Raw genomic sequence first — 15,763 nt, 5'->3', positions numbered from 1 at the left:
GTATCGAAAATTGAAATTCCCATTTCCTTCTTTTAATCGCATCCTCTCCACTGCTCAGAAAAGAAAAATTATTTTAGGTGGTGCAGCAGACCTAAGCTGTTTGTATATGGACAACGACCTTTGATGAGGAAAAAGTAGATAAGCCAGGGCATGCTGAGTAAGTAATAGGATGGGGAAACATTTTGGGTTTGACTTTTCTTTAACTGCGCTGCCTTTGCCTCCATCCTTTTGATTAGTTTACCGTTTGAGGAGTCAATGTTCACAGACTTCAATATGTTCTTGACTTTGCACGGTGCTTGAGAGAGTGGCCCCGGGTGGGTTAGAGCTCCTTACAGAGCGCCCAGTTTTGTTGGGCTAGTCTCCTGACTGGGAGAATGTCTGTTTTATTGAGATGGTGACATGCCTCACTGAAGAGCGGTCTCGGTCCGTCAAACGCATATGAGGGCAATGTGTCATCCAATGCGTAAGACCTCCAACGCAATTGCCTGCTTTCGCTTAGTTTAGATTATAGTTGTCAAACTATCATCTCCACTGGTATTCCTCCAACAATAATCTCCTTTTGGAACAAGCTCCTTTTGATAGCAATTTGAATAATGGTGTGTGTTAGGAGTTGAATTGTGTCTCCCCAAAACTCACACGGTAAAGTGTAATCCTTAGGCCCTCAGGATGTGCCTTCTTTGGAGATAGGGTCACCACACAGATAATCAGGTTAAAATGAGATCACTAGGGTGGAGGGCCATGATCTAATAGGACGCTGTCCTTATAGTAAGGGGCAGTTTGGACACAGATACACATAGAGAGAAGATGATTTAAAGAGACAAAGGGGAAAGGTGGGTATCTACAGACAAACGATGAGACCTGCCACTCGTCCTTACCTCACAGCACTCAGAAGGGACCAGCCCTCCTGACACCTTGATTTTGGACTTCTAGCCTCCAGGACTGTGCGATAAGTTTCTGTTGTACAAACCACCATATGTGGTACTTCGTTACAGCAGCCCCTGCACGCTACTAGTGTGAATAGTAATGGTGAAGTCTGGCTCTTACGTGTTGAACGCCTAGTACCTTCCAGATCCACCCTGCACATTGGTGTCACTGCTCTCCAGAGTAGTCAGTGAAGGTCTCCATCAGAGGACAGCTTACAAGCAAATAATGAAAAATAGTAAGGGGCTAACTATTTGGATTATAGCGAAAAGAAACATTCTTAGCAGGGGGAATAGTGAGTTCAAAGGCTTTAACAGGAAATGGAGCTTGACATATTAAAGAAGTAGGAAGGCTAGCATGGCTTGGTCACAGGCCTGAGGAGCAGACTGGCACCAGATAGATCAAGGAGATAAGCCAGTTCAAAGTCAGGTAGGGCCCACTTAGCTGTTCTAAAATGCAGCTGAGCTCACTGGTATCAGCTTACATACGGAGGACCTCTTCCTGTAAGATATTTCTCATTATTAATCCATTCCTATAGAAGATGGTGCATGGATTTGGAGGAAAACTTATACTTTTTTTAAAAAAGCACTTATACCCAACACCTCAAGGACTTCTTTCCCTAGACCAATGCAGGTCAGAGGCGAGTGGAGCAAAGGTTCGAGAGGAAAGGGATGATTCTTATTTCCAATGAGAAAACCACGAAAACCCGAGAATTTATATACACAGAGTCTGAGTCAGGTCTAGAGGCCATGAATCCTGATCCTGAAATCATTATGACTGCTGTTCCTCACCCTTTATGTAATTAAGGGCAACCCTGGGGATTTAGAAGACAGTGGTCTGCACTGGAAATGTCCAGCTATTGAAATCCCATGTATTCTCTGCACAAGTGCAACTTTCATCCAGCAAGTCTTTCTGTTTTTCTACTGAACCCAATCTCTCCCTCCTCCAAAATCTACCTCTCCAGGACATCACTTTATACTCTCCGTGTGCACGTTCTTATTTTCCCCACAACAGAGGAAACGTCACTCATTTTATGTCCTTCCAGAGGGCAGGGCTTATACAGATATATAGCCAAGGAATTGGAGTGCAAGAACTGAATCAAAGCATGAAAGATCACTTATAGATATCTACCCAAAAGAAAGGTCCACACACTGATTTGTATATAAATCAATGTCCACAGGGACTTTATTTATAATAGCCCCCAAAGTAGAAGCGACTTAATGCCCCTCAACTGGGGTATGGATAGACAAAATGTGGTCTATCCGTGTGCTGGAATCAGAAGGAGTAACTACTGATGCATGCTACATTACGGATGAACTTCAAAAATATGACACTAAGTGGAAGAAGCCAGACACAAGAGACCACATGCTATATAATTCCGTTTATACGGAGAGTCCAGAAAGGAAAATTTATAGAGACATAAAGTAGATTAGTGGTTGCCTGGAGCTAGGGGTAGGAATGAGGATTACTATAAATGGGCAGAAGGGATCTTACTGGAGAGATGACATGTCCTAAAACCAGTTTATGGTGCTAACTGCACCACTTGGCAAATTAACTAAAATTTGTTGAATTATACACATCAAGGGGTGGATTTTATGATACGTAAAATATACCTCAATAAAGCTGTTAAAGAAAGAATAAAAATACTATCCAAGACTACTGGGGGGGGGTGGGATAAAGGTGAAGATAGAAGAGGACACAACTCTGCCCCCTTTCCAACATCCTCGCATCATATAAAGATGGCAACATAGCACTCCATAGTCCAGAGTTGAAAAAAGTTACAGAACAGCCTGCCGATTCATATAACCATCCGTTGTACCTGAACTCAGGCTTACAAACTGTGAATCGATAGTCCTGTTTTATTTTGTCTGTGGTGGGATAACATTCATATTTTCCTTTCCTTTTATTTTTTTTTAAGATTTATTTATTTATTTGAGAGAGAGAGAGAGGGAGAGTGTGCAAGCATGGTGGGGAGAGGCAGTGGCAGAGGGAGACAGAGAGAATCTCCGGCAGACTTGCTGCTGAGCATGGAATCCGATGTGGGGCTCGATCTCATGACCCTGAGATCATGACCTGAGCTGAAATCAAGAGTTAGACAATTAACTGAGCCATCCAGGCGCCCCACCATTCATATTTTCTTTTAATATAAAGAATAGACATCATGCCACGTCAAACTGAGTTGTGGTCTCCATTCTTTTTTCTTAATTTTTTTACCTACATGTATGAACAAAAGAACAATCAATGCGGTCCAATAGCACTTTAAAAAAGAGAGATTAATTCTACCAATGAGAAGGGCCACTGGAGAAGATGGTATTGGAACTGGTGTTTTTGCTCTAAATTTATTCTCTGAATGTTTTCATAGAAAAGACTGTATGTAGTCTGCCCTCTCTAGAAATAGCTCATTAAAGCTTTTGCATAATGGATGGTGAAACAGTTTGCAAAGGAAAACATAATTAGTCACGCAATTGAATCCTTCAACCTGAATGACAGGACCATTTCCTAAAAAACAAGGCCATTCAAAATAGTACTAGGTGTGCCCTTTCCTAGGGGAAAGGAGCTGGATCTTTTTACTGTAGTACATTTCAACTATTTAAGGCAGCGTTCTCTTAGACTCCAAGAATTGCCCCCAAAATCTACAAACTGTATCATGTTAGGTTTTGAGCTATTTAAAAGAGGAAATGCTTGCAGCCAACTGGAAGACACTCTTCGCTACTATCAGGTAGAGGCCCTTAATATTCTTGGGAGTATCAGTGGGGATCTTTGCCATGTTTTACCAGCCAACTTCCCTAGGACATTGAAGGGAAGCTCCGGGGAAGTGCCTGAGTCTCTGGCACACTTTGCCCCAGCCACTTTCTTTTTCAATATTGAGTGAAAATCTGTTAGTTATGAATATTTTTTGTTCAAGACAGGATTTTGGCTTTTTTTTTTCTGCAAAAATATCTTGTGGTATCATAAGACCAACTACTTTAAAAAATCACTTAGAATAACATATGGAAACTCAGAAATTTACAAGTTATGTATAAATTTCTACCTGGTGACTGGTTTGGGAAGTGTGACATATTAATGATGAAATAACCAGAATGCAGCCAATATCAAAGAGATGTGAAAGTCGTGGAAGGTAAGAGCTGGTAAGGGTTTTAGAGATCTAACCCCTTCATTTTGAGATGAGGAACTTGAGGCAAGGAGCTGTTGATCACTTTCCTAAGGTCCCACACACCATGTTAGCAGCAAAGCCAGGACTAAATTGAAATTGTCTGGATTTTTAGTCTGCTGCTTTTCCCACCACACCAAGCACCCTGTGGGCCAAACCTCCCCTGTTCTTCCTATTGCATTTCCTTTGGGAGATGTGACACAGCCTGCTAATAAAATCTATATGTTCTTTGGTCCTTTTTGTAAAGCTTCCATGTGTAATTTACTGGTAGCATCTCTGAAGGACAGAATTAATGTTTTTGTTTGGCTGCAAGAGGCTGCAGATGAAGGCATTTGTATGCTCTCAAAATGTCAGGATGGTACGGATGCTATTTCCATGGTAAGACAGGTCAAACCCTCCATTTCTTTTTTCAAAAGGTAAAACATAGGTTATTAACGGATCCAATGAAAACTTCTGAGGCATAAAATCAGCCACAAGTTTGGGAACAGGATCTTTACTCCTAACACCATCCCAAATTGCTCCTTTCCAGATATGTTCACTGGGTAAAACCAAAGCGTTCAGGGGCGCCTGGGTGGCTCGGTCATTAAGTGTCTGCCTTTGGCTCAGGGCGTGATCCTGGGATCCTGGGATCGAGCCCGCATCAGGCTCCTCTGCTGGGCGCCTGCTCCTTCCTCTCCCACTCCCCCGCTTGTGTTCCCTCTCTTGCTGGCTGTCTCTCTCTCTGTCAAATAAATAGATAAAATCTTTAAACAAACAAACAAACAAAAACAAACAAACAAAAAACCCCAAAGGGTTCACAGAGAGATTTGGGGAATCAGGTGGTACTCCTACAATGGCACTTAAGCCATATCCTTCTTGAAGGCATGACAAGGAAGTCATTCATTCATTCATTCATTCATTCATTCATTCATTCATATATTTATTCAATGAAGATGTATGTAACGATGGCCATCAGTCAGATGTAGTGTGAGGGTTGAGTCACAGACACTTAAAACTGATAATAAAGGTAAACATTTTACCCCGTGCCAAACCAGGTTGTATTAAGGAGTCATTTCAACTATTTATTTTCTCCGTGAATCTCAGTGATGTTTTTTAAGATTCAGTACATAGCTCATCTGTGATTAAAAGAATGCTTAATGATTTTAAAGGAAAACCTAGAGAAATTGCCCAGGTGAAGCTTGTTTTTGTTTTTGCTTTACAAGAGCTCTCCCGGTGACGGCTAGGTTCCCACGGAAGCGTCTGTGTCGGCAGCACCTTTTACTAGAGCTTCTATTACTGAGCCATGGAGCTGAAATGGGAGCAGGTATCCCAGAGGGACCTGGAGGAGAGGTCACCTGGAGCTCTAGTGACTGTGAGCATATTGATGACGAGGGCCAAAGCTCACATCCTGAGTCCTCCTCACCGAGAGTGCTAGGCACTCCCCAAGTGGCTGTTGAGTTGAGTAGAATTGAGAGAGGTATAAAGATGTTTCTACGAGAGATTCCCTGATGTCGGTGCTCAGTAGAATTTCCCGTGATTCAGCAAGGCAGGAACTGGCATGGAGCAACTCTCCAGGGGAAGGAGAACTTGCATAGATCTCTAAAAGCATAGTAGAGATCTCTCTTTACAGATGTCTTGTTGGAAGAGATTTTTGCTTTCATTTTCAATCTTTACAAATACTTGTAATTTCCTACTGTCATCAGAACAAATTGTACAGAATAAATTAAGGGTCATCATGTACTGTTTCAGATTTATTGTTTGGGTACTGTGATAGAGTCTAGGGACACAATGGAGAGAGAAAACAAACCTGGTCTCTACCTACTTGGTCCTTACCTTGTGGAGTCTGGTGGAGGAGCTTAACCTTATTCAGACAGTCACACAAGTAAAGGGAGCACTGCAACCGTGGTACGTTCCCTAAGCAGAGTTTAGGTTGCTTTGGTTCTCTGAAAGGTATACGATGCTGTAAACTGATGATGAAGGGTTTGGCCTGGTCGTGGAGTGAGCGTTATTTCCCCTGAGGGAGAGATGGAGTATGAGTCTGGCTTTGGATTACTGAGTTGCAGTAGCTTCGAGATAGCTAAGAGGTGATAGCACTTAGGTAGCCAGATGTAAGGGACTCTAGACGTAGATTAGCTGTTTTCCCAAAGTGGGTCACGTGGTACTGATGGCCCCTGATATTCACATCTTTTATCATTTGCCCTGCAGAGAGACTAATCCTGCTGTTCCTGGTCCCAAGAATTCTGGGTTAAATTCTTTCTTTCTTTCTTTCTTTCTTTCTTTCTTTCTTTCTCTTTTTTTTTTTTTTTTAAGATTTATTTATTTATGAGAGAGAGAGAGTGCACAGCTGGTGGGGGGAGGGAGAGAATCTCAAGCGGATTCCTTGCTAAGTGTGAAGTCTGATGTGATGTTCTATCCCACTGCCCTGAGATCATGACCTGAGCTGAACTCAAGAGTCAGACACTTATACTGCTATCTATTGACTACTTTTATTTTTTAAAATTTTTAAAAAATTATGTTCAGTTAGCCAGTGTATGTTAGACAAAAGGTAATTTGGAAAAAGAGAAAGAAAGAAAATAACAATAAGTGTTCATTCTAACGCTTTTGAACCAGACAAGATGGCGTCCTTGCTGTATCTGCATCGTGAATGAATGTTTGACTTGAAAAAAAAAAAAAAAAGAGTCAAACGCTTAACTGATTGAGTCACTCAGGTGTCCCTGGGTTAATTTCTACTCTCTGACCTATTAATTTCTATTCTCTGACCTAAACCTGAAGTGGGGGAGAAAGCATATGGGCTCTGCGTCAAATGCATATGAGTTCAAATTCTAGCTTCTCCACTCACCAGCTCTGTGCCCCTGGGGAGTTTAATATTTATTTAGTGTTTTTTTTTTTTAATTTCTAAAATAAGAATGAGAATGTCTAAGTTGCAAGGCTTTTGTGATGGGTGAAAAGAATGGATTTATTGACATTGAAGCATAGGAGGCCCCAGGGCAGGGTAATTATTTTTCTCACCTTTGTGCCTTACTGTGGGTGGGCATTGACTGGGTTGAGCTGTGGTAATAAAACATCTGTCAGTTTTTGTTAAGTTGACCACACTTCACCCTTTTATGTGCTCTATGTGGTTTGGGATAGTTTAATTCAATTGGTCTTAATATTTGCACAGAATACCAGTGTTCCAAAAGCTAGATCAATAATGCCAAATAATGCCCATCTTTTCCCAATGATCAGGGAAAGAATCATGATTTTTTTTTTAATTTCAAGCTTTTACTTTATAAATTTTTCTTAAAAATTTTTGGACCTCTGCTTGTTAAAACAGCCTATCAAGGTTAACCAAAAATCCTTTTTCATGAATTTATGATCTGTTCAAAAAGACATTTCTGGGTACTTACAACACAGGAGCACTGTGCTACGTTACTGTCGATACAAATTTACACCAGACTTGGGTCCTTCCCTTCTGGATTTGATAGTTAAGTGTGTGGGGGAGGAGTGAGTAGAGAATTTTTTGAAGGGACAGGGACACTTGTGTTGAGTTTTAGATGTAAAATCTAAATTAGATGGATGAAGAGGTGGGTGCCGGGCGTGCAAGGTGAGAGCGGGAGGGGAGGGTGAACTACTCTCTTTAGTCACCATGGTAGCTTTGGTTGTAAACATGCAGTCATCTGTTGCCAATAAAATCATGGTATTACCAGCTTTGGGGACAGATTAAATAGACAGTGGCATTCCTAAAGGAGCCCTAGGAGATCAAGAGAGAAGCACAGGTTAAATGGTATCATTCCTCAGTGAGCTTCCAAAAATCTCATTTGTGATGTGCCTAATACTCTGGCATCCTCTCTGAAAGTGGCACTTTCCCGCAGTATACATGTGATGCCACATGATGTCATCTCGATGTATTTTCCTTGGCCGTCTGTATGGCTTTTGTTACAGTGAGCATGTATAAGTTAATACAAAGATGTCTGTGATCTTCATTTTCTTGTGAATTCAAACTAATTCAAATAATTTTGAATTCAATAATTCAAAATAAGATAACATATGGAAAGCCCTGATAATGGCAGAATGCCAAAATTGGTTGGAAAACAAAGGGGAGCTAGACTGGAATACATTCCAGGACAGGGTATAAACACGACCCTTGTAATGAAAATACCGATTTGTAGTCGCTCTGTCGGGCCTTATATCATTTGAGTCTCGCCTTAACTCCCTGTGATGAGTACCAGTAGTCTTCTCCTCTACAGGTGAGAAGTTGAAGCAGAGAGGTTAAGTGATTTAGCCTAGGTGACACAGCTAGCAAGTGGTAGATTTGAACCCAAGCAGCCAGGCTCCAGAGCCAATGTTCTTAATCCCTATTTCGCTACAGTTTCATTGTATTTGAGGGTACTGCTACTTTCAACTTTCACAGCATGCGATTTTATCAACGAGTTGATTAACCTGGTCATTGGCTCAGCCTTCCCTGAGCCCTGTTCCTGAGTCAGGCCCTGAGCTATATGCCGGAGTGGCGATCAACGATGACATGTCCTCTATTCTCAAGAAGGTCATTCCAGTCGAGGATAGTTCACAAGACATATTTTACCTGTGTTATGTTACTGGAGCTTCACAGATGGTCAGAAAATTGGTGTCTATTTCCATTTTGGAGAGTAAGAAACTGAAGAGAAGAAAGGCCATGTGACTTCCTTGGAACAGTCTCCAGCAGCTAGTAAGTGCCAGGGTTTGCTTCCAAACCCTGCTTTTCTAACCAGAAACCAATGTTCTTGAACAATTCCAACAAATAAACTAGTACTTTGTTTGAGTAACTAGGTGATCTTGGATAAGTCACTTGCCATTTTGGGATCTGTTTTCCTATCTATAAAGTGAGAGAATTAAAAACATGATTTAAGGTCTGTTTCTGGTCTGATAATGTTATAATTACAGTCATAGAATGACTAATTATTCATAATAGGACTATTGACGATTAAATTTTGAAATGTTTCATTAGTTTGTCAATTCAGTGTACTTTAATCAAAATCAACACGAGTATCTATAGTGAGACATAAGAAGAGAGAAATGAGTAACTCTGGTTACAAGGATCTGAGTCTCCTGGGACTGGGAAATACAAACTAATTATACCTGGGGTCCAGGTTTGAGTCCATATTTTGGGTATTCCTAGAAACCAAAATCCTAGAGAAGAGCTAATGAACTCTTAAGTGGGCTAGCCATGAGGGACTCCCATGTCTTCTAGGGGAAGAAATGTTATTCCCAAGGAAAATTTTGGCTTGGGAACCCAATCCTGATAATCAGTGTCTAATGAAAACCTGCTCATCAGTTTGTCCATGGCCCATGTCTGAGTCTTAGTGAAGTGGGAGTTATGAGGAAGAAGCTAAAGGAACATTTTATCCTTCTGTAAGGAAAATTCAGACATTGAAGAGCAAAGCAGCTCTGCTGTAGAACCTGAGGTCAGAAGGCAACATAAATGGGGGGAGTGTTCTGTGTTGTTCACATTCGCAGAGAAGATATTTTAGTAGGCCTAAAAATGGCACCCAAAAAGATATATCTGGGTCTCAATTCCCGGAACCTGTGAATGTTACCATATTTGGAGAAATGATTTTTGGAGATATAAAGACATGAAGGATCTTGAGATGAAGAGATCCTCCAGGCCTATCTGGATGGGCCCCAGATCCAACGACAAGTGTCCTTACAAGAGGAGAAGCCATGCACCGGGGAGTTGATATGGGGATGAAGCAGAGATATAAGGCAATGAAACCAAGATAGACCAGCAGCCGCCAGAAACTGCAAGGGGCGGGGAGCATTCTTCTCCTTCTAGAGCCTCTTGAGGGGTGCAGCCTGTCAACACCTCGATTTTGGACTTACCTTCTAAAACTCTGAGAGAACAAATTCCTGTTCTCTGAAGCCACCGCTCCATGTAGTTCATTAGGGCAGTTATAAGAAGCTAATATAGACATTAAAGCCCTGGGAGAATGGGGTGCCCAGCAGATGTGGGAGGACCCAGGAGAAGTGAAAGCAATGCCCCTTGGGGGATGCTGCGGTCACCAAAATGGTGCTTGTCTGATGGATTTCCCATGGTGACTGAAATTAGGAAGCACACCTTAGGAGCCCAAGCACGACTTCATGGGGAGGTGTTTTTATTTCTTATTTTTTTAAAAGATTTTATTTATTTATTCGACAGGATAGAGACAGCCAGCGAGAGAGGGAACATAAGCAGGGGGAGTGGGAGAGGAAGAAGCAGGCTCATAGCGGAAGAGCCTGATGTGGGGCTTGATCCCAGAACGCCGGGATCATGCCTTGAGCCGAAGGCAGACGCTTAACCGCTGTGCCACCCAGGTGCCCCTATTTCTTATTTTTTTAAGAAAGACTGTGAATGTCACCCAAATTATACCCAGAATCTGGTAAAAGCTAGAAAACCGTGGATAATTTTTCTAGAACACAAAACAAGGTGAACTCTGAACTGTAGCAAATGACCCCCTCATACTTAATATTATAGTGTTTAACCTCTCATTGGCACAAAATTCTACTTAATCTTTTTTTAATTTTAAATTCAGTTAGCTAACTTATAGTATATAATTAGTTTCAGATGTAGTGTTCGATAATTTATCAGTTGCGTATGGCACCCTGTGCTCATCACATCACGTGCCCTCCTTAATCTACTTCATCTTATACATGTCATCTGGTACATGTTTTCTAGGGTCTCTGAAGCTGGAGAGAGATGAAGAGGAGATACACTGTCTCTCCACTTCCTTTAATTGATAGTAAGACACATTACTTTCAGCTCTGATCTATTGACCAGAACTAGTCAAATGAGCCCAACTAACTACAAGGGAGGCTGAGAAATATTCACGTTTGGAGAAACCATGTGTCTTGGGCAGTTAATGGTCTTTGCCATGTACAAGAATGAATTGTTAATCTCAATTCATTTACTTTTCCACTGAAAGAACTGGGCTCTTGGGCACACAGTGACCTTCATCAGTGATTACTTCTTTTTTTTTCAATGTTTTTTTTATTATATTATGTTAGTCACCATACAGTACATCCCTGGTTTCTGATGTAAAGTTCGATGATTCATTAGTTGAGTATAACACCCAGTGCACCATGCTATACGTGCCCTCCTTACTACCCACATCAGCGATTACTTCTTGACCTGGTTGATTCAAATCTAAATTTTGTTTCATATTAAATTTGAATTGATGGTTTTTCTGAGTTCTACAGGATAAAATTCTGATTTAAAGTGTCTCGTTTCTGAAATTCTTTTGTAATTAAACAAGAAAGACCATCAATGAACCTTTCGATACAAAAAATAAAATGAGAAAAATCCCAACAGTCTTAATGAATTTTAGACAGAGTTTGTAGTTAGGGTATTACTTTGCAGTCTTGATCACATTTCACGGAGGAGGCACTTTTGGAAGAAAGCATTATCATCAGGGCCTTTAAGAATGGCAGTGCTAGAAAAAATACGGCCTTTTCCTTAGTCGCAGCCCCTTCCACACAAAGCCTAAGGATTGGTCTGGTGGAAATCGAGAAATGCAGGTTTTATGTCTATTACAAAGAAAAAGGAGGAAGAAATGAACAGTTCTGCATCGCCTGTTGTTGGGCAGGACTGTGGCTAGGTGCTCGGCTTTTAATTATCTTGTGCGATCACACCAACCCCGCTGGGTGGGCGTCAGCTTCCCCAGTTACAGCGGAAGAAACTGAGGCACGGAGATTTTAAATGACCATGGTTGCACAGCTGGCAAGGAGAAGAGTGAGCCATCAGGTTGGGTCTCTCTGTCTAATTCTTTCCTTCTCTCCCTCAGCACATTGTCTGCCTTGTTAGGAAACCACTGCCTTGAACTTCGTCGGCAGTGGGTCCTGTTGGGAGAGCGGGGTTGCTATTGTGTAAGCACTTCTCGCTGCAAAAATGGAACTCAGATCATGAGCTACAAAAAACCCTATCCCCCTTTGGAGGGTCTTTTACAAATAAGCTATTTGTTTTTGTCAAGGACAGGTTTTGGTTTCATGGGATACGACTTTGTTTTCAACGACTCATTAAAGAAAGATGACTTACTGCCCTGTTTTCTAAATCTAGTCACAGACCACAATCATTTGCAGGAAATGGAATGTTTACTCGAGTTTATTATACAAGGCTCTGGATATGAGCTGTGGGATTTTTACACCTCATAGCAACGGTATTACAATTTATTTACAACTTCGTGTTGGCAGCTGCACAAACTCTTATGAAAAAGGACAATCACACCTTGGGGACCAGTAATTATAGGCAAAGGTATAAATTGGGCAAAGCAGTGTAAGCATTTGGCACTTAAGTTGAAGAGAATAGAAATGGCTCTGGCAATTGGACAGAAAGCCAGTCTCTTGTTCGTTATGAGGCCATGAACTAATTAAACTGAACTTGTCAGAATGGACGGATGAATACATTGAACTGGATTTTGGCACTGACTGGTCCCACGCTCATGAAAACCAAGTTGTTTTAGTGATGTCATCATTTGGAACTTCTAACTATGATATCACTTTTGACAGAATTAATGTGGAATTAATACCATATGTACAAGCATTAATAGGTATTGACTTTGAACACTCAGTGATCATTTGAGGTTGGTCTCCAAAGGAAAACTATGAGATAGGGCTTCCTAGCATCTCCTGTTATCAAATATCTAACCCAGATTAGACAAGGATTTCAAGACGTTTATTAGAAATCCTCCAAGACAAATCCGTAGATGTATTTCTAAAAAATATTTATATAGGGACATGGTTTAAAACATGTTTTATTTGTAGTAATATTGAATTAGGGGATGAGTGGATCTAAAATTAAATTCACAGTTAACTAAAAAGAAATTGCGCAGAGTTCTTTTTGTTTTTTTAAATGAAACTTTTGGGTATTAGTTACAATTAAAACTAAGACATGTGATATTCTTATTAATCAAACTGGTGCTTATGGTTTCTAATTTTCCAGAATAAATGAACTCTCTTCCTTTTTTCACCTATGCAGATACTGTCTTGGTGAAATTTATCTGGTTTATGTTCATCACAATAGGTTCTTCGGAATCTTGGGGGTGAAGTGGGTGTAGTAGTTTTTATATGTATTTAATACCTTCTATGTTCTGGGCATTTTTTGGTATCTCTTCAGATTCCTTATAATTAATTTCTTACATTTGCACAGAAATGAAAATCTAGAAAGTGTTATTTCATCGACACAACACCACAGTCTGCATGTATAAGAGTTAACACCTAAGCAAAAGGACAGAAACTCAAGACGGGACCCTGAATCAATGGAGAAGCTGGGGTTAAGCCAAGTATTCTTTTGGATAGTGTAATACAACTTCTTTATCAGGACTCTCTGTGGGGTACTTTTTATAGTTGGTCCTATCAGCCCTCACAACAGTCCACTTCACAAATGAAGTGACCAAGGGTCTTGCTCAAATTGAGCTCACATCTGCCCTGTTCCAAAGGTTGTGCTCTTTCTAATGGGTACCCTGCCTGCCTAGTACTCTGCCTGATTGGAGCTAAGAAGCAGATATATCAGAAGCTTCACAAATGAAGTGACCAAGGGTCTTGCTCAGATTGAGCTCACATCTGCCCTGTTCCAAAGGCTGTGCTCTTTTGATGGGTACCCTGCCTGCCTAGTACTCTGCCTGATTGGAGCTAAGAAGCAGATATATCAGATGCAGAAGAAGCAGGCTAAGCCTGTGTTCACGGTATGAAGACAACATGGTGGATCAGGAGCCCGTGCCTCCAGCGCTGGCTAGGGCACGGGCTCACTGCCTTACCTGGGCAAATACCACAGCTTCCTTGTAGATGTTCCTCCTTTGGGATGGCAACATTTTCTCATAGGCTTTCCTGTGAAAACCTAAGCCAGCACCGGTAAGTGTACAAGGTACTGTCGAAATGTTTGCTTTTATTCTTCAGGATTGTGATGTTTTTCAATGAGGATAGGTCAATACTTGGTTTCTGAGAACACTTAGCTACCTGGTGCAAACACAATAAGGGACATATATATATATATATATTTTTAAACGTAAAGATTAGAAAGAAGGTGGGTGGTAGAACCCACATAGCCCAGCAGCATGGCTTTGGGCATAAGACTGTCCCACAAACTTTACCTGACCACCAGCAGTGGTTTCTGGGGCAAGACAATCAAACTTTCGAAGTGCAAGTTTCCAAAACATGAGAACAACACCACCTCTCTCTGTGGGTTGCTGTGTTAGTTTCTCAGGGCTGTCATAATAAAGTACCATGAGCTGGATGGGTTAGACAACAGAAATGTATTGTCTCATGGTTCTGGAAGCTTGAAGTCTAAGATCAAGGTGTTGGCTGGGTTGCTTTCTTCTGACAGCTGCGAGGAAAAATCTGTTCCATGCCTCTCTTTTAGCTTCTGGGGGTTTGCTGGCAATCCTTGGTATTCCTTGGCTTGTAGAAGCATCACCCCAATCTCTCCCTTCTTGTTCACATGATGTTCTCCCTATGCGTGTGTGTGTCTGTGTCCAAATTTCCTCTTTTTAAAAGGACATAAGTCATGTTGGATTGGGGCCCACCTTAATGACCTCAGCTTTACTAATTATATCTGCAAGGGCCTTATACCCAAATAAAATCACATTCTGAGGTCCTGAGGGTTAGGGCTTCAACATATGAATTTGGGGGGTGTGGATAATTCAACCCATAACAGTTGTTTTGTGGATAAAAAAAAATGAGATAATGCACATAAAATTCCTAGTACATTTGACTCATGGCTGGTACACTGTGCTAACAGAGCTTCACTCCTGTTGGTTAATGATGCTTTGGAGTTAGGGGGAGAATTTGAAATGTGGAATTGATCTCCTTATGGCTCTGCACGGAAACTTTATCACGAGGACTAGAAGCTGCATTTGTAGTTATTAATTACTGTTTTCTCACAGTTCTCTTGGACTTTTTCCTTGGTTTGTGGGTTTTTGAGGGAAGTCCAGCTCTCTATACAGACCAATATGTCCTGCCCAGCCACCTGCTTTGGATTCAAGTCAACTCCCAGGGGTTTTGTAACAGATGTGTAAAATGTTCCAGGCTACCTTTTCATCATTTATATTAAAATTAAAAAAAAAAAAAAACTTAGATGAAAAGTTTGCCCTGATACATTCTATACAAAGAGCACATTAGTGGCTCATTAGAAAGAGCAGGCTACATTTCACAAAGAAATTAATAAATGGATATAACAAAAGTAACCATTTATGGGACACCTAATTTCACATAGGCATACCAACATATTGAGCTGAAAATAGCACAACAACGCTGGAAAGTAGATACTATGGTTTCGGCTCACAGCCCAACAGAGAAAAGATTGGTGTGAATGTCGGCGGGATGGGTGAAGGAGACCCTGTTTCCTGGGACTGCCCTCATGCCACTGTGACCTAGCATCTCTGAGTCTCCATTTTCCCATTGGAAAAATGGAGGCCAAACCATCATTTGCATGGGAGGTTTATAAGGATTGGGGGTGAGAATCTATGACACAGGATTTAGATATTTATTTAGAAAACCCATAATTTGTGAGAGTCTTTGAAGCTGCTAGGCTGTTAGCTTTGCACATGGAGGAAAGGGCCACGAGCCGGAGAAGGCAAGTGGTCTCACAAAGCTGGAAAAGGCAAGGAAACAGATTATTCTGTGGAGCCTCCAGAAGGAGTGTCGTCCTGTTGACCCATTTTGGATTTCAGTAAAATAAAAAAAAGAAATGGCATTATTTTAAAGTCCTGAATTTGTGGTAATTTGTTACAA

The sequence above is a fragment of the Ursus arctos genome, unplaced genomic scaffold (assembly GCF_023065955.2).
Source record: "Ursus arctos isolate Adak ecotype North America unplaced genomic scaffold, UrsArc2.0 scaffold_9, whole genome shotgun sequence".
Lineage (NCBI taxonomy): Eukaryota > Metazoa > Chordata > Mammalia > Carnivora > Ursidae > Ursus > Ursus arctos.
This window is presented reverse-complemented; position numbering follows the sequence as displayed.